General features: G+C 43.5%; 1 protein-coding gene across 2 annotated transcripts in view; it reads left to right on the top strand.

Moving 5' to 3' along the window:
- The first annotated feature begins 1986 nt into the window (after window positions 1-1986).
- Window positions 1987-22990, top strand: part of large1 (LARGE xylosyl- and glucuronyltransferase 1) — a 106502-nt gene continuing 85498 nt past the window's right edge. The window contains exon 1 of one of the 2 annotated variants that reach the window (XM_080757330.1): window positions 1987-2183. The gene's annotated coding sequence lies outside the window, so the exon portion shown is untranslated. Of the gene's footprint in view, window positions 2786-22990 lie in introns of both variants that reach the window. The other variant, XM_080757329.1, reaches the window with a different exon arrangement.

The raw sequence follows: 22990 nt of genomic DNA, 5'->3' as shown, positions 1-22990 counted from the left end.
ACTATTTTCACTAGACTGTGTTCAGGGGAGACTCTTTCTCTTTTGGGTCTCAAGCTAAAAGTTTTGGGCACTATACCTATTACTATGACATTACTATATATGAATCCAAATTTTGCAAGATTTCAGCCCGGCCAGAGGGCATGCCCATTGAGTTCTATTATAAAATTAAACGTAAATATTGTACAACTGGAGGTACTGATGTCGCCTGTACGTGACACGAGACATTTGGCAATGATCGGTGTTGTGGCTTGCAAGATTTAGCTCTAGTCTGGATATACAGACACAGAGGGACAGGCCATCTTATTCTAGATGGATTTGTCCACGCCGTAGTGGTATTATAAGTATAATTATATACACAGCATTACTATTATGTTATTATTATCTAGATCTATATATATCTATATATAGTGGTATGTATCAGTGGTGGAAATTAAATAAGTACATTTTTTATAATTTATACCAAGCGGCAAATATTGTACTTTTTTTTACTCCACTAGAATAACTTATTTTCCCCCCGATTTCCCCCTCTGTAGTTTTATTTTCATTGCTTGCTTTGACAGACGGGTATGTTTGGTTTTTGGGCAACCAAAACAAAAAGCGAAAGCACCAAAATAGCACTGTGTTTATGCAGGAAAACACCACTGCACGACTCATAACTTCCGGTATATAGAAGGAGATTGAGTAAAACATTTTTTTAATTTTTTTCGTTTTTTGTGTCCGAGTAGCTCAGTCGGTAGATCACTCGCCTTTCGACCGCTTTCCAGTTCCATAAGGTGACCACCGAAACAGTGGTTAGTAGAAACAGAGCTAGACGGGTTTGGTGAGTTTCTTATACCAGTGGTTCCCAAACCTTTTCATGTCAAGGACCCCCAAATTGGCACTAATTAGCCTGCGGACCCCCATTTGAAAATATATGCCAAGGACCCCCAAAAGACGAGATGTTTTACGGCTCGGGCTTACAGTGACTTTCAACCTTTTTCATTTCAAGGACCCTCAGTTTGACATGCATTATGCTACGGACCCCATTGAATGGCCTTTCTATCTCTGGGACCCCCCATTTATACTGTAAAATCACTGTTATTTTAACTCTCAGAGTTACAGACCCATAAAGGTCCATTTGGTTCCTAATCATCATCTAGCTGGGTACCCCCTGGAACTCTCTCAAGGACCCCTAGGATCCCACTTTGGGAACCACTGGCTTATACCACCACAGTATATGAATAGGCCTTGAGTCGCTTATCACCGCGGTGTGACGTCATGTTGTAGTTTTCCGTAGTCACCTTATCACCTAAAAAAAGAGTCCCTTACAGGTCTGTCTGTAACTCTGAGAGCGTGCAAATGGAACAAATACAGGTCCATTTCGTTACATTTGTACTCTCCACTCATGAGGGTCCTTGGAAGAAGAAAAAAGTTTGAGAACCACTGCTGTTCAACCCTCAGCAGCACACGCCGCACCACCTTCTCTTTTTCTAACCGTGTGATGATTTCCTTTTTTGCATATAAAGTGTATAGTGTATACGGCATTTGTGTTTTGTATAAATGTCTTTAAATGTTCTGATGAATTGAAAATGGAGGACCCCTTATTTAGTCTTAGTGCTTTCTGGTTTTATTCTCTTTAGCGGTTTTTGTATCGACCTATACTTATCTCGAACTTTACCCATTCTGCAAACTTTTAATAACATTTTCAATCAATCAATCAATCCATCAATCATCAATCCATCCTTCTGGAAGACCCGATCCATTGGGCTCTTGTCCATGTTTTGCGCCAAACGCCGTTGCCTGAAATGGGCGGGGGCGGTTGTGGACTGGCTGAAATGATGGAGGGGTGGGCGGGACGTGCTCCTGGATTGGCTGAAAGGATGGACGGGTGGGCGGGACTTGCTCCTGCATTGGCTACCCGGTGTTTGTCAGGAGCTGAGGAGGCTGGGAAGACAGGATTGAGTGTGTGTGTGTGTACTGTGTAGTGTGTAGAGGCCGTGTTGGAAAGTGGAGCACCACGCAATCACTGCTGCTCAAATGACCGACCTGAAGAATGCTGCATTGCTTGTTTACGGCCGGATTTATGCGCATCCGGACACATGGAAACCACATCTGATGTAACGGAGCGTCGGGAGGAACTCAACGAGTCGACATTATCCCCTGCTGCCTGCCAGGGAGCCTGCCCGCCTGCCGCATCTAGCCGGGTCTGTCTGTATGTGTGTGTGTGAGTGTGTCTCTGCTGGCAGCTTGGTGACAGTGATCCAAACACGCCGCTGCTATTGATGACAGAACACAGAGACCCCCCGGGACTGAACTGAACTGCGCTGCGGCGGCGGGGCGACACGATCACATCTTTTCCCGGGGAGAAGTCCCTATAATGCGGGCTCGTCTGGTCCGATGACAACAAGGCACACATTTGTATGGCGCTGTTGGTGTTAGGCTAGCCTGGGCTAACGGTGTGAGAGGCCAGGCTGCTTTGCTTCCAAGTGGCGAGTGGCGACCCCGCCACAGCTAAGTACCATTTGAATAAATCCCAAAACTCTCCGTGGAAGAAGTAGACGGCCGCTGGCTACTTACGCGAGAAGAACAATCAGCCAGCCTACCGTGACTGACCCGTAGAAAAGTGCTGTTTTGTGTTCCCGTCTGATTATTATTGGTGAACATAGTCTTTGTTGGAAAGAAAAGTCTATTAGAGACAGTCACTGACGGAGCTTCTTGAGTGTCGTTGAGTGTGTGTTCAAGCTGCCTGGTCTGCTGTCAGGATTAAGAGACCGGGCAGAGATTATTACATCCCCTTCTGCATCAGGTGAGTGAGCTTTGCCACGCGTTGTATTCATCTGACAAACTGCGATTCTGCGAATCACGCAGCAGCACAGATCAAGCACAAAATGAACATAAACATTAAAACATACAATGTCTGACTGTTTATCTTTGCTGCCGTAGCCCCAAAATGTCTATATCGGTCGCCGAGCGTGACGAATGGTCTATTTTTACCTCCATTGCCTAACCTTAAAAAGTCCTTGCGCGTCTAAATGTCCATTTAGACAGGCCTTTGCTCAGTCAGAGAAGAGTGCGTCGCCGCTCATTTATTTTGTGTCACCAGACCACCATCCAAACGTTGAGGGAATCGGGACAAAAACAACACCCCATTAATTCCCTTGGGTTAGCCTACACACCGAGTTAGTGTAGTCTGTCTGTAACCACGTTAAACAGCTCACTGTCGGCAGCGGCATTGAAGTTTACCCCCTCTCTTTCTCTCTTTAAAATGGAGCTTCTTCTTTCCACCTGATGCTGGCTGATGTGATTGAATTTAAGCAAGCTGTGACATGTAACCTCATTATTGCTCTGTCCCCTATGTTGAGTGTTGACGTTGGCCTACCACTGACGTGACTGACTTCAAACCTCTAGTGTGCGACTTGAAACACTAAGCGTCACACTGTCACACATATGCTTTTAACAATACTACTTGAATTAACAGTGTGGTATTCCATGAAGCTGTCTTTATTAGTTTATTTCTATGAATGCAGTGTTCATTTTTACTTTATTTCCACATAAGCTGCAGCATGTCTGTCAGCATGTCACTAACTTGGTGACATGTCATGATAGCCTATTTTTGTCTGATATCCTTAGATTTTGCCTGTATGTCATTAATGACATACATACATATTTATTAGTGGGCACTGGGCACATATGCAGCATCACAGTAGGCACAGCAAAACAAACAGCCCTGTGCTGTGGGCTCGGGCTGCTTCATTGATTTCCCTGTTAAGCCGGGGCATCGAACAGCCACATTTCTAAATGATGCAGTCATCACAGCGTAATCGCTTTTAAACATTATGGCAGTTGATTGCTCAATAACGAGTGATGGCATTGACTCGTCTGAATCAAAGTGTATGAGCGTGCCCAACATTGAGAATCTCTAAAGAGCGAGTGTGCAAAAGCCTCTCTGGGCTGTGGAGTTGTTGTTATCCTAGTCAAATTGACTGTAAAGGGCAGCCAGGCATATTCCACAAAATGATGTATTGAAATAAGTTTGTCTAGCCATGACATATTGAGATGTGTGGGCTCGGGGTGGTGCTGGGCTCTGTGCTGCTGAGCATTATCAGGATTTGTATGGAAGCCTCGCTCTCTCCTTTCCAAGCCAGTAGCATCACATTAACTGTTAGTTAATATCACTGAAGGTCTGCACAGGCATGAGGATATATCTTTTTTTGAATATCAGTTTTCTTTTAAAATATGTTGAGTATTCAACTGGGGGCTTACACAGCCTGAGATTGCCTTGAATAATAAATGGAGGAGCCTATCTGTTTAATTTACACATTGCCAGAATGGCAGGCTTTATCGTTGCAGGATTGCCTTTGGTGCATATGGCTTTTATTATTTAACGGAAACACCGTTAAGGGCCCCGATATGAATCTGCTTGTGTAATGTAAACCCAGCGAGGGACATGCATTGCTATCACATGAGTCCCAATTAACTCCAATGAATTACTTGCTTTATATCGCCCTTCCCTAAATGTTTTATTGTGTCGATGGACTGGTAAACATTATGAAGGGTGAAATTAGAAGATGGGGAGTGTTACCATTGAGCAAGGTCAGCTGCTTTTATAGACCGGCTTCCCTGGCTCCAGCCCACTGAAGCAATTTATAGGTAACTACATTATTAGCACATCTCTATTACGCCCATTTCATAACGATCTATTGGCCATTCAGCATTCTAGAATTGGATGCATTTCTTGATTCACAGCCCCTTCATGTGACCAGATTAATCTGATAGGGTGGAGTGAACCAATTGAATGATGGCACATGGCTGTGAGTGGTTAGCCATTCACAAAAAAAGCACTATTAGTGTAGCGTGTAACGATTGTGATGTCATAGAACACCGTTTCTCAACGTCAAGTCTGGGGACCACCGGGCGTCCAAACGGAACCTTACAGGTTTAGAACTCTCAGCGTTAAATGCAGGGTTTTACAGTGTGGATTCGGGTAGATAACTGATCCATATCCGACTGGTGGTCCTTGATATTCAAAAGGTCGAGTATCACTTATCACTGTTCTAGAAGAAAATACATGCTCTAGTCTGCTTTCATCCGACACACTGAGACATTCTGCTTCGCCAGAGCGGGGATGGCACATTCTGCAGGAGGGAATCATACTCGCTGTGGAAAGTATTTGTAATTGTTTATGTTTTGAGCTGTGTGATCAGACAGTTCATGGCATGCCATCTGGCTCTGTGTTGGAAGGCCTCCCGGTTTCACGCCGAACGCAAATAGAACTGAACCAGCCTCGCCCAGCTCTCCTGCGGGGATTAAAGCATCCGCCCTCTGCTCTGACAATCTGACGGACACACCAGTCATCAAACCATTTTGGGTCTGTCCAGTGTCCACCCTTCCAAAGACACGTGCTAGACTTATTTTCTTTTCTTATTTACAACTAATATTCTCGTTTATTAACAATCACTTTTTGTTTGGTGCTAAACCTATTGTAGACTAGATATGATATGCCGGAGAGAAATTGCTAATTCATGATGGATGTGAGACTTCAAGCTTAACTCTTTTTGAGGTCCGATGCTAATCTTAAAAGTATGCACTTTTTTATTTCCCAACACATCGCTATAACGATTCATATCCAGAGCATTAACAGACCCATGTGCTCTATGTATTTACTGTGAAACCTTAAAATACCACCAATTATTGATACAATTATTTATTCCCAATGTGTTTATGATTTTTACAAAAGAAAATAATGCACACAACTCATACTTACAGGATTTCAATACATGTCAAACTTAGACGCATAGTACTTAACTTTGCCCTGTGTTTACATAATGAAAACAATAAATGCAATGTAATTTCCCTCTATATCAGCCGTTATCAGCCACTGGAGTAGTGTAGTGGTGTTTACTTACAGAAATAAACTGCCCTCTCACTGTATTTTGGTGTTTTTGGTAGACGGGGCAGATTTTGGGCTACCAAAACAAAGAGTGAAAACACAGCAAGAGGACAGTGTACTTCTGTGTTTACCACACCACCACAATACTCAGTGGCTGAGAACTGCTGGTATAGAGGCAAAGGTAACGGGTACCGAAGCCCATAATCCCTCTCCTTTTCCGCCTACCTCACGCCAACCTTGTATTTTTCATTTTGTTTTACTGAGAATAAGGTTAGAAATACGTTTAGGGTTGTTGGACATAGTTTTACTGGAGTTAAGTTTAGGAATAGGGTTAGGTTTTGGCACAGTTTTACTGAGGTTACGGTTAGGAATTGGATTAGGAATAAGGTTAGGTTGAACCGTTTAAGCATAATGGGTTACTTTAGGAATACCATGCTGAGATTTGGTAAAAGGGCACTTTGTTGCCCTTTTACATTTTGAGCGAATTCTCTTCAGACAACCAGACCTTTTTGTAGGTTCTTATTGGTATGATTCTGTGAACTAACAGGCTCAGCCACCAACAGGACCCCCTCCCTTGATCAAAAATGGTTTAACTGCAGTATGCCTCCTGTGTCTCTTTGTTTCCTACGTGTCTTAACTAGCAATACACACGTCTGACTACTCTCTGGTACACAGACAAAGCTGTTAAGCACATGAACCTTAGTCATGTCATTCTGGGCATGTCATAATGGGTGGAAATATCCATTCTACAAGCTCACAATGCGTTGTATTGCAAACACATTGTGAGCTTGACTTTTTCCGGTGACACAATTTGGTGTAGCGGGAGAAAAGGAGGGGGCCAATGTACAGAACACCCCTGGGGGACCCCAGTAAACAATGTACATGTGACTTAAGTGGTTAAAACCTCCACTCTAAAAGTCTAAAATGTGCTAACTCTGTCTCATCATATGGTATGCACATAAACGCCAATCGCTGTTTTCCCTCAGTTGGCCGAAAAAGCCAAATCACTCATTTGCCACAAGGCATTAATTGTTCACTTTCACCCGTCCCCTCCATTGACCTGACAAAGCTTCGCCTTGTTCTAACCAGTCCTGTGGTTTTCAGGGCCATCATGACAGCCCCACTTGGCCGTGCAGTGACACTGGTATTTTAACACAGCGAGACAGCTCAGTGCGCACGTGAACGACCCTCTCATTAAATGTCATTACACGTCTTAGCAACAGAGCAGACAAACGGAGCTCCAGTCTGCGGGTGACTGTGCGGGCATGTTTAAACGCAAGCCGTTTAGACATTTCTCCTTCAGATGAAAACGGGCACATTTTTTCCAGGGCTGTTGTGGTGAATGTGATGACAAAGCATTGTAGCTGGAATGCAAATGTGTGTAGAGGACCGAGGTCCTGTCAGGCATAGAAAAGTACCCTGCATCCCTGGATTGAGGAATTAGCAAGGCAAATTTCGGATAAACAAATCTGGCTCATTTTGAATTTTGGAGTACAAGGCAGAAGAAGGTCCTGCCTTGTGCAGTCAAGTGTAGCTGTCACAAATACACTTATCAGGTCAAGCTGAAGGCAAGACACTGTTCTATTAACCTCTCTGACCTTCTCTGCCCAGTAGTTGTTATCTAGTGAGTCCACCTCCACCTATACACTAAACTACCACATGTCATTATCCAGGATTAAGATACATGACGACAAGGTGAGATCTTATTCATCAACAAGCAAATGGCTTGAATAGCTTGTTTACTGTTAATTCTTTTAGGAATGCAATATGTCTTTTGCGTTTTTTTAAACTGACGTGTGTGTGTGTGTGTGGTGTGTGTGTGAGAGAGAGAGAAATGGACACGTCATTCTACGTGCCCAAAGTGAGAAGTTGCAATACCTTCATGATTGCAGTCCCTGCAGTAATACCTCTCAACCATAACTGTCTAACACAAAATGTATGACTGAGAATACTAATCAAAGTACAAAACCTATACACATTTCTTTTTTTTCTTTGTTTTTCAAAATCGTACAAGATCTTTCCTTGAGAAGAGGGACAGAACTGTTGTCCCTGGCATATCTAAAAATGATTTCACTATTATAAAGGTTAGTCAAAATAGTTGGCAAATTGCAAAAATGGGTGCAAGAATTGAGCCAAAACCGATCCCGTACCTCTAGACCCCACTCATTTTTGAGGGGCGCTAGCCCCTCCTATACACAGGTTAAATGTTTGTTTTGTAAACGCCATTGACAATGAAGGGAAAATCTACATCATAATGTGTCATTTACGTCATATTCTCTCTTCATATTAATGGCGTTTAATGTTTCTGTTTGCTCTGTTTGTTTTACATCACCATTACATCACCATATCAACATGAGTTAGACTTTAATATATTAGCGCCCCTCATGTCAAATGGGTGTGAAACCTTTATGCTTCAATCATGATCCAATTTGACATTGTTTTGGAGCAGAGCAAGGAATGTAATGAGTCGCCTACTGAGATGGATACAGGGGTCAGTCCGGGGGTCCGAGGTGAAACTCAGAATATTTTAAACCCTACAAAACAACTCTAATATTATAAAGATTGGACATTAATTGACTGGCGTACTGGTCCCAAAATAGATGGGGGGGGTTGGGGAAATTTGAACCCCATCATTGTCTGACAGTTTGGTCCCAGTTTGGTAAAAACGATAACCTAAAATATCCTACGGAAGTACACATCGTACCACACTATATGATTGTTGGTGATTGTGGTCCTGCTGTCTATTACGTACCTTGATACAGGCATCAAATGTAACGGGCATCCAAAATGGCAAACGTATATCATAAATGATCATAATGGTAATCATAATGCATTTTAAATGTATTAATCCGTGGAAATGGGCTACAGTTTAACAAATATTGAACTCACTAGACTGTGTGTGGACTGTGGACCATGTCATTTGCAGTGCACTCGGTTCTGCTCTGGCCCAGGCTGAAAGCAGTGCCAGCGAAGGGAAACTCACACATACATAGCATAGAAGGACTCGTCGTTCATGTGCTGTCCAATGCCTCAGTGATGCAGCTGATTTCCTCTGCTGTTCCAGCCCCTCCCCTTGGGGACGTACGGGCCACCAAGGAAATTCTTATGATAGATGCAGCGGTAATGTTACAGGCGATGCGCATGATGTGCCACTACATTAGCAGGAGCTATTGTGGGCTTCAGAGGCCCGATTTTCTTCCATAACCCAGTTAGATTGATGATTGAAACATCCCAGCGAGGCATGATGGTGGTATCATAGAATCAAATTGATGCCTTGCTGTAGGACCATTTGCCTGTGGTCAAGGGTGATGTATTAATCGCGTGTTCCTTGATTGAATGCAAATTGAATAGGCTGGTGTGCAGCACGGAGCATGTACAAGTGGGCCCATAGCTCAACGCGTCAAATGAGGCCGGCAGTGATGCCTTTCGGTGGTTGGCCCACTGCTTTGCCATTTTGCTGTATTCTCCCTGTCGCAGAGAATTAATTCTCTTTTAAATGGAAAAAGATATGAATGTTCCATGTTTTTTATATTTCCTCGCAGGTTGTGGGTGGCTGCAGTGACAGTTGGACAGTGGGAACAGACCGGGCTGTCCACAGCCTGTTGATTGGCAGTTTGAAATGACAATAATGCATACAGGTTGCCAGAATGTGGTTTATTTCCATAACAGATGGGGTATGATTGACCGCCCTGCCAGTGTCTGTGCACCAGTACCATGCCATCCTGCATCCTCAGATCTGATAGAATTCCAGCCTTTCCTCCTCCTCTTGTGAAAAAACACGTGGTTTATTAACTGCTTTACACCCTATACTTAAGCTGGAGTCTCTATACTAGGCCCCCTCCTGTTTTCACTGTATAGGAAATGTCTTCGCCGAAAATAACTTATCTAGTACAAGCTCATAATGCGATATGTTATGAGCTTGTAGCACATCTATTTTCAACAAATGTTCCCTCCAGAATAGTTCAAGTGGCACTTGACATGTGACACAAAACATGGGTCTTGAAATGGGTGGTCCCGAACCCTGACATAAGTGATGTGCCATGGAGCAGTGATATAAATAGGTTTTCAGTGTATTGAGTCCTGGGATGCAGGGATGGTCTTTTAGATGAGTCCCACTTCAACGACGATGGGAGTCATATTTTGCCATTTTTACAAATTGCAGCATTTAACTCCCATTTCATTATATTGTGGTTATATTCATGTAGAAAACAGAAGAAGAAATGGTTATTATAACTAAAGCTAGCAAAATAAACTAGAATTCAACAGTACAGTAGTACAATAGGTCGTTGTTATTATTATTATTAATATAAACTTGACTATAAACTGCGTTTTGGGATGCAAAATGCACCCTATTTTTATCTCTGATGGGGACACGACAGTTGATTGTCCCAAACAGCCGGTCGGTGGTTATTTGTGCAAACGGTAATGTGGAGGAAGATCGAATAATAAAGGTGATTTTCTTTAGACTGAAGCCTTGGACCAGAGGGCATTGTGTAGTACTGTAGACCATTATGGCCCGGGCAGCTTGCCGCAGCTGCCTGGCCATCCCTTCTTGCGGTCGAAAACTAAATTATAAGAGAACCAAAATACACACACACTTTTGGATTTGCACGATCTCTCCTGCCGCCCACAGCGAAGAACAGCACTGGTTGCACATGAACTGAACCGATGCGGCATTGACATAGCTGCCGAAACCCGCTTACATGGGGCAAAGAAATAGCAGACCTACAAGCTCGTAGCGCGGCAGTCGGTGCCGCGCTATGAGCTTGTAGATCTGCTATTTTTCAATAGCTAAAGTATAACCTAATGCTTTAAAAACACCAAAAGCGCTTCCCGCCCAAAATGGGTTAAAATTGTGATGTTACATCATATCTGAGTTAGCTTTGTTAAAATGACAGGGTAGCCTGGCCTAGCCCGCATGCTTTCTGGTCTAGAGGGGGTGCGCATGGAGAAATATTGGTCCCCCCATGCCACCCTCTGCCCCTCCCCTCCCTGGTAGAAAACAGGGAGGCGTAGCAAACGGAAAATAAAAGCCTGTGTACCGAGGCTAATGACAGGGTAATAGATCCCCCGTGAAACGTTTTACTGACATCTGTATGGATGAAGTTATGATTCTTGGACTACCTTCAAACAGACCTCACGCCTTGATTTACCCTCTTGCGGTCCCCCCCAAGGGTGGGCCAGACCCCACAGGTTGAGTTATACCAGTGCTTTAGGTGCATACAGTTACTATTCTTATCTTTCACAGATGCACTTGATCTTAAAACACTGTATGCATATTATTGGGGGCCCTAATATGGCTGACTCGCAGTATTTATTTGAGCTGCAAGCAATTTCTTTAAACTAATCTTCCTCTATAACTTGCTAGTGGGAGCCAAGGATTTCAATAACAAAGGATTAACGCCCTCTGTGTTTAGAAGAATCACACCGTCCTTTGTCCTGCACAAAATACCCCCACACGAAACGGGAGCGGGCCCCTGAAGGGAGCCGGGTAGGGGCACAGATATGGCACACATAAAGGCTAACGCACTTCCCTGTATTACCTATTGTGAAACTTGTCACAGCATGAAGATACAGGGGTGTAATATGGCGACTATGCGGCATGGTACTAGTCAGCAAGCAGGGAAATACACGTCTGCTTTAATGCAGTGTGATTTGTCTTTTTAGTTGTATTGTTGTAAGCATTGTTTTGTATGTTTTATGCAACCACGTTCTGAAGATGATGGATCACGTCGTAGGGATGTGGGAGGGCACAAAACACTGGTATCTTTTAAACAGAAACGGGACACGCAAAGTGAAGACTTGCGAGGCAAGGGAGCCTAGTTGAACGTATAGTCTACCTTCACAGTCGTAAAGGGGGTGCAATTTATTAGTCTGGTTTGTCAGTGCAAGACACGTTTTATCATACAAGATATATGGCCACCCCAAGGGAAACTTGCCCACATCTGCAAGATTAATAAACTCTTAAATTCTCAATTATTCTGTTTCAGAAAGGTGCAAGTCAGCAGTAAGCAATTCTTGCATCCAACTCAGCATGGAATTTTGTGGCAGATGCTCTGAGCCAAGACTCACAATCTTTGATTTAGAGATTGACAAAAGGCTTTGTGTTTTAATTCATTCTCTGGGCTAAAACTATAGGAGCTTGAATGGTGTTTTTTCTGTTTTCTTGTTTTCTTTATTTCTTTTGGCAACAAAGAATGCACACTGATGAGAAAGGAAGAATGCCACCCTGAAGACAAATGTTTCAGGAGACAGATTTATTTTCTCTCGCCTCTAGCTCAGTGTGGCTTGATTAATTGCTTCGAACCTCACCTGTAAAGGTCTACAACAATGAGGCGTAGGTCGTTGCTGCTTTGTTTTGGATAAAATATAGGGCAAGATTTACATGAATGAAAGATCATACTGTGTGTTATGCGTAACTCAAAATGGTGAGAGATAATTAGCCACATGAAACTATGGGGTAAGCATTCTGGGGTAAGCATTCGGCCAAAAAAACTGCCATTGCTGTTAACCCATTAAGAACGGGAAAGCATTTGTGTCATTTTGGCTGTTCAAAAATTGGTATACAAGTTCATAGCGCGTCTTGTTGATCTGCTATTTTAGAAAAATCATAACGTGCAAATATTTGTGTACTTTTAAGCGAACATTTTAACTAAACTCTTTGCTTCTGGGGTCAAATGCATACAATTTGGCCGTCCTTGACATGACAAAGTTTAAGCACCAGTGATATAATTAGCAACATACGTTTTTCAGAAATGTAGATAGTACATTTGAAGATAGTTGTAGAGTCAGCCCCAGGTCTCAATGAGGTCACATAAGTATAGTATCTATATTCTATATAGCTCTAGTATAGAGCCTGGGGGACTTCGGTCTATTAAGTAGCGTTTATGTAACTAGGAAACGTCTGGAATTGCCTGTCTGTTTGTGTGTGTTTTAAACCATATTGTTTTGGGGCTTTTCGGGTGCAGAAGCAACGGGGGCTTGTTTTTGAATTAGTGACAGAGGAGCGTCTTGCCTTCAAGAGGGGGCGCAAGCAATTTCTTTTTAAGTGTGAAAAGGGCTTTGGTCTCCATGCGAATAGAACTCCCCATATCTCATATTAATGAGTCGCCTTATGTTATAGCCAGCTAGGGGGGAAGAATAGTTCCGGTAAAAACTGTGGTTTAATTGCTCTCTGTTTCATAGGAGGATGACATAGTACAGTAGTATGCCATCATAGTATGTCATTACCCATGTTCCTACCGTGCGGGTCGCTTATGTAGCCTAGATTATTCTTCCTCATTAATTAAGACACTATATGATGGGATATTGTGACCTCAGTTGCCTTTCTATCCTGGGCGGTAACGGATGAGGAAGCGAGAATGGCTTTAGGTAAAAAAGTGAAACCTTATTACCAACTTGAGAGATCACCTGAAACTTGGCAGACATTATCACTTAGCAGGAAAAAAATGAACATACAATTTGAACCTGCTCTACCACATCCAAATATTGCTGCAGGTGCTATAGTCTTTTGGCTCTGGCTCTGGTTCCAATACCCCCCCCCCCCCCAACATAATTTATATTCATATTTATTGACCTTATACCTACCTTGAAGCGTACCTTGTCCTTAGTTACGTCACCATCAACAGCCAATAAGGGACCATACATACATACATACATACATACATACATATACATACATTACTTTTTACCCACCCAACATTGAAACATATCTTAATTACGTCACCATCAACAGCCAATTAGTATGCATACCATACATGCATACCACTATTGATCCATCTCAAAATACTTGCTCGCTCTGCTTGTGCAAGTAATAAAAATGTCCGATCTACATGCTCACGATTGTAACCATGAAGACGCCTGAGGGCGAGAAGCCCTAAAGGGCGAGGTCACATGCACTGGCCATATATCGAGTGTGTCTTGATTGTACAGGGTGTGGTGTGAGGAGGTCGGATCGTTATATGGAATATCAGAACAGTGCAGCTCCATATATGGAGATCTACAGTAAGGGTGGCAGCGGGGGCAGTCTTTTGAATGTGCAGGGTTTGATGAGGGCCCAGGTAGGGCCGGGCCTTTTCAGGACTGTTGCAAACTCTAGTTTTCGCCGGCTGCTGTTCTGACATACAGTATACTAATATTGATGACATCAGGGATCTCCATATATGGGCGGCGGTGGCTCAGGGGTAGAGTGGCTGAACCCGGGTAGAGTGGCTCGCACCCGGGCTCCCCCAGAGTTAGTGTCGAAGTGTCCTTGAGCAAGACACTGAACCCCTAATTGCTCCAGATGTGCAGGTTGGTTGGTGCCTTTCATGGTTTCCGCCGCCATGGGTGTGTGAATGTGTGTGTGAATGTAATGCATAATCTATGTAAAGTGCCTTGGATAAAGGTGATATATAAATGCACCATTTACCATTTACGTGATATCACAATGCGTGACCATATATGGGGGCATTCCCCTATATAGGGACTGAGAAATATAGAGTGTGACATATTGATTGACGATTGTGAGTGATGGGGTTTGTGAGTGACATGACAGCCTCACAGGCATTTCTTTAACATAGGAGAGGAGAGGAGTCTCATACGCATGGCGACCCAGGAGTCTTAATACCTACCTCAACAGAATGTCAATGAGTGCACAGCTTAGGTAACATAATGAAATGGAAGGTAACTCCCCCTGCACAATCAATATGCTTCTGTCCCCCGTCCCCCCAGCCTAACTCGGGACCCATTTAGTCCAGAGTACACTCTGTACTGATGTCAGGATAATTGTCTACTCTTGTGACCCGAGGCCATACTTGATTATCATGTAAAGAGTGAGATGCTCCTCTCCACTGGCCCCTGGAGATATAGGCTCTTCTTTGCGTTGGTGCCTCTGTCTCTTCTCGGCCCACATAGAAATATAACGGTGCCAACTTTTTGGCTCTTGGAATGGTTCTTTAAAGCAACCGTAACCACTTAAATCCTACATACTTTCTTGTAGTGTCCCCCAGGGGTCTATACTTGATCCCCCTCCTTTTTCCTTCTACACCAATTCTCTTCCTTGCTATTGAAGTTTTCAGCAGCTAGAAGTTTGACATTGTTTGAGCCCGTGGTTGGTGCGTAACAGTCGCAAATTTCGTTGTTGAAGTATTGTGTTCACCTGTTTTGCTGCAGTGCGCATGCGCAACAGGTGCATATCCCTGTCAGGCCAGGTTGCCAATTGGAATGGAATTTGCTCATACTCACTGATATACTGATACAGAACCATTATATAAGCTATATATCATCAATTAAAGTTTTTTAAATTGATTTGGAAACTTAAAGTTTTCACCCAGTTCTTTGGCACTGGGTGAAAAAGAAAAAGAAAACTGGGTTACAAAATTGTGGGATAAAAATGTATAAAAAAAAAGAAAAAAAATCGGACAAAGTATCGGTCAAAACATCGGTAATCGTTAGTCTAGGACTATTGTATTTTGGTGTTACTTTCCATTTCATCACTGTTTTTGGTAGTTAAAAAACATCCCTGTCGGCTGTCATGATGGGTACAATAATTATACATTGTTTTGTTGCTTAAACACAGGGACAAGTTACATATTGGAATGCTAGAGTTAAAGTAGTTAAGGTACCATAAAAAATAATTTAATTTGAGGAACCAGAAAAAAAAGGTTATCTTAAACCCCATGAGGAACATTCCTCACTAAAGAAAATGGTTCTTTAGTAGGCGATGGCTCTAGCCCAAAGAACCATTTACTGTATAAGAATCATATTTTCTCTGTGTGAAGAAGATGCCTTACTGTCTGGCAGTAATATGCACATTTAGTTGCACCAAGCGCGACGCTTATCGCCTCCTCTGCTGCTGAGCTCCCAGAGTTGAGACTGAATGCAAGTGGCCCCCACTTTGTGTCCCCCCACAGCTATGTGGATATAGGTTGATGGTGGAGGGCAGAGTCCCGTCCTTCACGCTCCCTCTTCAAAGGAGACTTAAGAGATGGCGCCATAGCTCAACGTGAAGGGCAATCTGGGATCAAACCAGAAGTGACAAGCTTAATAAACCATCATCTGGCACGGTGTCACCGTTCTCCCTCGCGGAGAGAGAAGATTTCTTTCCGAGGCAAAGGGGTGTGCGGAGGGATGATTCTAGTGGTGTCCCTAATGTACATTACACTTGCATAACTAGGCTTCAAACTCGAGTCTCAAGTGTCGGTTGTCATATTGGATCTTAAGTGGACGGCTAAATTTAGGAGTCTTTCTGTAGTTTATTGGACAGGACCAAACGTTGACCTCCACGGAGTAATGAACTGTGTCGCTGCAGACCTTTTTTTTTAAAGGAACGTGAACGAGTGCCAGTCCTAATTAATCTTGTTACCGCGAGACGTGAGTGTCGTTTCGGTTTGGGTTAGTTTTTTTTCCTTTTTTTTCTGGGATAAGATAGAACTTTCTAGAATTAAGTTCATCCATCAGTGCCTAAATTAATCTGAGAGAGGTGGTTTGCATTGTCGGCTTGCAGGGAAAGCCTCGCTCCCTGTGTCCATAATAAATGAGACTTGGGGGAATGTTGGCAGCAGGTTAAAAAACAAACAAAAAAACCCAAACATTTGCATTAAGTCTCTGTACACAGCCTATAAAATAATGGTCTCCTCCAAGGTAGAAAGGCTTTTATGTGTTTTTATTTGCATTATTTTCTCGAAACCCATAATGCATTACATGCACCCATAGGTAACCCTGCTTCCTGCATCCGTTTCACTCTCGTGCTCTATTGCCGTATGCTCCTGTAAAGTAATAGTATGTAGGGAAGCACATACTGTACCCACAGCAGTGTGTATATATATATACGCACATTTCTATTGAGTACATGCTTTCATGTTTCTTCCTGTGAAAAATGCATTAAAATTCACAAGATCTGCATGCTGGCTATGAATCATGCAGCCACTCCTGCCTCGCCATCAACAGGAAGCGAGGCAGCGCAAAGCATCCCCCCCCCCCCCCTTCGCCACCGCCTGGTCTCGCCTACAGTTCAGTTCATAGGGAATTCTTGTGGAAAATCAAAGTCGAGGTTCCTGTTGCATCAAACCATTCGAGGCGATGTGTGTTCAGCAGGGACATTATTGTGTTCTGTTCCAGTTTAAGGCACTGTTTCTCCTCTCCGGTGACCTGTTTGTATGAGCAGTAATGGATGGTTACAGTTTTGTGAGATAATGAGAATGGAAATAGAGGAATAGATATAAAAAGGAGAAGAACAAAAAAAAAAAGAGGTTTGAAGTCGTTTTGCTGTTGACAGGCAAAACCACCCACTGATGTGCCAGATGCTGCCAAGGCTCTTGCTGTTAGTTTTTAGACTTTTGTTAATTCTTTGTGTGGATGTATTTCTGTATGAATACTATGAACAGAACTTTGAATGCTACTGCGACTGTGGCCACAGCTCATCATGCGTATCGTTATATCTGATTTATTCATGGTTTGAGTAATTATAGAAATCCATGACTTAATTGGTCTGCGTTGTGATTTAGGGGTGCAATTATCAATCGGTCTCACTGAAAGCATATTTGATGGATTCGGATTCCACAAGCTCTTTCACCAAATCGCCATCATTTCTTGCTTTGACTGTCACTTGATTGTGCCCTGTGCTACAGAAGATGCCCACTCATCTAATTATCTTGGCACTGTGGTGGGGGACACCTCGCTGCCAGGAGTGCCGAGTGCCGTAATAATTCTGCAGCAGCCCTGGACCGAGCCAGGCCTGTCCACTCCATTGTGCCGGCGAAGCAACATTTTAGAGGACATTCAATTTATCCTTCTCTATGTGCCACTTCTATCTATTTGTGTCTTTCAAGATTAATTTGCAGGCACTAATTTCACTTTGACTTCCCTGCAAATTATGATTATCTTGCTTAAAGGCTATTCTTTATACTCCCCCGTTCACTTTAGTTTACATATCAATTTGCATTGGTGTCCACACTGCTCATTTATTTTCTAGATGGCTACTTATAGGTTAAAGTATAATTCTCTGTGCTACATCATGCACATAAATAAGGCATTATCATCAGTGGAATACAAACAGCTGGTTATTAATCCTCCTTTAGCCATGGGGCGTAATGCATATCCTTTGTCTTGTGTACAATTTAATCTTCTCTCTGGAAGCACTTTGTTTCCGCGCGGAATGAGTTTTCAGAAGGGGGGCAAGCAAAGACTACATTTTCAATATCTCGGGGTGCTTTGAAACTAATGGCCAGTGAATAGGGCACGACAGAGGGCCTTCAAACTGCCTGTCATAATTGCTTAGCCAGCATGGAGTCACCATTTCCGTCGGCTATTCAATGACGTCGATGGCATCTGTCTGTGACAAGCTCTTAGCTGTGTGAAGAGGCTGCTATCTAGGCATCTAATGCCCATGTGAGCTCAGCTGAAGACTTATTCCACAGACACCCAGTGAGGTCAGTGTGTTGTGCGAAGAGGCCACTGTACCACTCAGAATTTCACCCAGCTTTTGTTTGTATTGTAATTCAAATAGTTTTACTTACTGTACATGCCAAGTACTTTTTGCATATACTGTGTCCATAATTTGTCCTGTGCTTTTAACCCATCCTAACTATTTGGAGCAGTGGGAACCCCCAGTGTCTAGCTCATCCTCTTAAGGCCCGGACATTATGTCTGTTATGTCTGTTATAATATAGCTTGCCATGTATTTTTGGTGTGAGAGGAAACTGGAGGATGCAGTCGATATGCACATGAACTGAAGTTGAGAACATACAAACGCCACTCACTTTGGGTTTGAACCCACGACCTTGCTGTGAGGCAACGTGCTAACCACTACCACCCGAGCAATAACTGATCACAGCTCACAATTGATCGCCTTCTGGAAAAACGTTATTTACAATCTGGCTCGAGTGTAGAGATGGCACCTTCCTCAGACCAGTGAAAATGAACATCTTTGTTGGCTACAGTGAGTCCTGCCAAGACGCGGCCTGCTAGTGTGGCAGGGAAAGGAGATGTGGAGCATACAATACAGGATCCGTCAGGGGAGGAGAGGCAAGCTTCCTCCCCTGTCACCTGCACCTCTTTCATCCCAGAGATCGATGTCAGCTTGCCCACAGGGCCCCCATGAATCCTCATTACCTGGCAGGACCAGGAGACAGACGGGGACATCGTCCACAGCTTCCCTTTGAAAGGAGGCCTGCTCCTATCCGTCCCTCTGGTCCAGCTGGGCGTGTGGACATGGGCCAGCACACCCCTCCGTCAAAATCACACACAGGTCCCTTAGGACAAGACGGGGCAGGACGGGTCTGGCAAGGTCACCTCTTCCAACCATTCAGATTTAATTGAGCTTGTGGAGATACTGATTGTCTGCAGGTTATTGAAATACAGCAAACTTGCAATTTTGGATTAGAATGAATTATGAATTCCAGTCTCGACTGCAAACTTTTAAATTCAATTTGACAGATTCTCTTCTTAAAAATTCTGATTGGCAGTCTATGCTATTTGTACTGGCAAAAAGAGATGCCTCAGAGAATGGTGGATTAAGTATAATGAAGCTATGCTTCTTGCTTCTCCATTAAGGTGTGATATGTATTCCTGGCATGATTTAAAGTCCACTCAACCGCTAAGAGAGGATAAGGTGAATGCCAGTAAAATACAAAACAATTTTGAGTGCTGGCATTCCTTTCCAAGGTGAAAGAGTTCTCCCCTGATAGAGGTGGTGTTTTCCAGTAGCTAGCTTCACAGTAGCTAGCTGATTAGATTAATAATTAACATAATTTGGGTCCAGCTATTGACAATTTGGACTGCCTCCCCATGGGAAAAAAATGACAAAAAAAAATCAAGATTCAAGAAGGTCCAGATCAACAAGCTTGCAATTTTGTACCTAAATCTGTATCGGGAGGGGGTCATTAGGTAGCAGTTAAGTAGATCCAGGGAATCTTCACAAAATTGGTTGTGTGCCTATTAGTTCTTCGAATGTAGCATATTGGGGCATTTTTTTAAATTCAGAATGCCCGGGTCATCTGCATGTGTCACAAGCTTTCACATACGTACTGTACTTCTGAAATCACTCTTCTTCTGGGATCTTGCGCCGTCTTGGCGCCGTGTCAGATGCGTGAACCATTGCTCGGGTAGTGGCCAGATCGGCAGCATCTTTTTTGTGAAACCAACGGCAGTTTGGTCATCACTGAGTCAAGATGACAAAGCAGTGTGGCTGGATTTGACCCGGGATGGCTTGGACATTTCCCCCCGCGGCCTCTTAATTTAGTTCTATCACCAGAGCATGCCCGATACGTTTGATACGATACCCTCCATTGCCTGCAGCTGCTTTTAAGCTCGTCATGTCTTCATCGCTGAGTGCTGCTGTCAGTTTGACAAAGGCGATTGGTCCTGCTGGCTGAGTGCTTGTAGGAGGACTACATGCGGGGCAATTGGGCCCTTATAGGCTCCTACCCCAGTCTGCAGCGTTTGCAGCATCTAGCTGTGGCCAATGGCGCGGGACAGCTTCACATCCGCTCTCTCGCCGGGCATCTCAACCACTTTGTCAAATATAGGCCACTGTGCGCTCTTGGAGTGCACATCATCATTTCTCTGCAATATTGCCCAGAAAACATTTCTCGATTTTATTTCCAGCACTGATGATCCCTACTGTCCACAGTAGTGCTTATCAAATTGTTGTAAGCTTATCAATCTGCTATATTTTTTATACAGGTTTAATGTTTTTTTTTATTTCAATGTTTGTTTTAAAAACGCCATTGACAATGAAGGGAAAATTTACGTCAACTTGTCCCTAACACAAACATTAAATGCCATTAACAATAAAGATAATTTAATGTTTGTTTGACACCGTTTGTTTTACATCATCATTACATCACCTAATCATAGTTAGACTTTAATATATTAGAGCCCCTCACTTCACACAGGTGTGATTTTTGAATTGCCATTAGCTTGGATTCCCCAATTTACAATGTCACTGGCAGGTTTCTGAACTTATCACAGCCCTCCTCTGAAACTATTAAGTAGGATTTTGGTTTTACCATATTCTAATGAGCATTAGTGAGGACCAATTATAGTGGTCTTGGCAAATTGAGGAGGAAAAAGGGCTAAAAACATTGCCTACTACAAAGTCAATTACACTTTGGGGGATGCAAGAAAAACAGTACAGCAAGCTTTTTGACTTATTTTGCCAGTTACAGTATGTGTATGTACCTGTAGTCTAAAATACGAAGCACCACAGTATCTTCTGTAGTCCATTTTGTCTCCCCATGGCCTTTTTCAACCAACAGACCATGGCTTCCGTAATCATCGCTCATCACTTTCAGTGTCAACACACAGCAATTTACTATTGAGCTCTGGATATTAAATTCCATTTTCTATTAACTTACTGTCGAGCCATGAGGGAAGACTCATCGTTGATATCTATAGTAATGACTATAAACTTGAATGGAGGGTATGGATATCGCATTACTTTTAGTAGTGGGCAAGATTAGAAAAGATTGAATGCGGCTTGCGGTTCCCTTTCCTCTCAAATTCTGTTGTTGTAGGATTGTTTATTTCTGTGTGTGTGTGTGTGTGTGTGTGTGTGCGTCTTCAATTAGACCAGGGGTCAGGTTAGGGCTCGATATTATGTGTAGCCGAGTCGCTGATTTTGCAGAGTCCTAGACCACCTCTTACCCAGGGGGTGGGGGGTAAGATGTGCTGTTGTGCTTGCTTATTACAGAGCGTGCAAGTACTGCGATCGCCTGGGTGTGTGTGTGTCCATTCTTGGTGAAGTAACTATCGTACGTTTCAAGGTTGGTATAAGGTCAATAACGGGTCTAAAGGATTTAGAATAGCAGAGAGCTCTATGACTCAGAGCAGCAGTCGTACCCAGACAGATAGCAGAGAGCTCTAGGACTCAGAGCAGCAGTCGTACCCGCACAGAGAGCTCTAGGACTCAGAGCAGCAGTCGTACCCGCACAGAGAGCTCTAGGACTCAGAGCAGCAGTCGTACCCGCACCGAGAGCTCTAAGACTCAGAGCAGCAGTCGTACCCAGACAGCAGAGAGCTCAGCAGAGGACTGGTGCGCTCTGCTTGCGCACAAGTAGGCCATACATTGCCAAAATACTTTGTTGCCTGTAATTAATTAATCAAAATTCACGCGTTGAAGTCCCGGCCAAAATAAACACAGATAACTTTTTTTTTTTAACCCCTTAAGTCCTATTGAAACATTTTCAACAATAGGCGATCTACAAGCTTACAATCTGCCTGTTCTTGGCAATCTGTTCCTATAATGAGTTAATGACATGCCCAACATAGGAACACCAGGTTTGAAAGAGGTGAAAATCGAGACACATCGGCTGCATAATTGCTGCTACCGATGTCCTAAAAAAAGTCAAATGATGGCCGATACTGTACATCGACCAGACCGATCTGTATCGGTCAGGCTCTATTGCTGATGAGTTCACAGCCCTCTTTTCCATTAGGGATGTGAACCCGCCAATCAAACTGAAGCGCAACTTCTGCACTCCTAGAGATAATACCTCCTCCTGGCTGTTGCCCGGTCCCGATTGGTTCTCATGCTGACATTGACTCTGCACTGGCTCTGGGCCTTGACATCTCACTTGCATATGGTAATGAAAGCCCCCAGCATTAAGCAATGAAGATCACAGTACCCGTTGCAGAGCCAATATCTGACGGGGGTCAGAGGCTAAGGAAGCGTTGAAATGGAGAAATCGGAGTCTCTGCTCTCACAACCGCGGTTGTTCTACTTAAAGGGATGCTTCTAATCTAGCCTAGCCTTGTTTAACCCGGTCAAAGTCCTCTTGCTGTTAGCAGCGCCAAGGGCCACAACAAAAGCCCCCAAGAGATTCAATAAACGAGAGGGACATTGATGGAAATAAATACCTCAACATCGTTCTAAATGGATCTCTCTCCCGCATTGTTTGGAGTGACACTATGATAATTGGCACCCCCGCTTGTGTATATGTGTGTGTGTGTGTGTGTGTGTGGGGGGGGGGGGTATTGTGCCTCATCCCCAGGCAGTCTCTGGTGAAGATTAAAAATCGACTGAGGTCAACCGGCTAATTGGACAAATGTGGTCCTAATGGAAAGAGGATTTATTCTAATATCAAATAATGAGGCTTCCATACTGTCTGCTCTGCCCTGTGCTGAAAACTGAACCAAATA

Source organism: Protomyctophum bolini (genome assembly GCF_963924005.1).
Source record: "Protomyctophum bolini genome assembly, chromosome: 23".
NCBI lineage: Eukaryota > Metazoa > Chordata > Actinopteri > Myctophiformes > Myctophidae > Protomyctophum > Protomyctophum bolini.
The sequence above is the reverse complement of the archived record's forward strand: the minus strand, read 5'-3'. Positions and strand labels throughout refer to the sequence as shown.